This window comes from Frankliniella occidentalis, unplaced genomic scaffold (genome assembly GCF_000697945.3).
Source record: "Frankliniella occidentalis isolate FOCC.00 unplaced genomic scaffold, Focc_3.1 Scaffold15, whole genome shotgun sequence".
In the NCBI taxonomy this organism is placed as follows: Eukaryota; Metazoa; Arthropoda; class Insecta; order Thysanoptera; family Thripidae; genus Frankliniella; species Frankliniella occidentalis.
Genome location: NW_026267145.1, coordinates 2,662,122 through 2,662,554, shown reverse-complemented (window position 1 = coordinate 2,662,554; position 433 = coordinate 2,662,122).

The window sequence follows — 433 nt, the reverse complement described above, 5'->3', positions numbered from 1 at the left end:
TTGGGGCCGGGCCAGGAGCCGCGCCAGGAACCCCAAGGGGCCGACAGGGGCGCGGCCTAGAGTGTGTGTGTCCTAAAACACGAAAGAGGGGCGGGCGGGAAACAAGGCTGGTAAATGAGTAAATAGCTCGCCGTGATGAGATTGCTCCACATGGTTGCACGCGCGTTGTGTCGCCCCCTAATAGAGGCCCGGCCCGGCGAGCTGCAGCCGGACTGCTCTGGATACTGTAGGCAGCAGCAGCAACTGGATGGACTTGAAAAAGAAAACTCTGTTCTGTAACATTAAACCTATTTGATTTGGCTTGAGCGCTCATCGCGTTAAATTGGAGAGGGATGTGACACAGGCCTCACAATTAACGGTAAACATAAAATTGTTTTAATTTGTGTATGAGCAGTTGTTCCCTCTCAACTTCTCAGCCTGTCCTGCACGCATC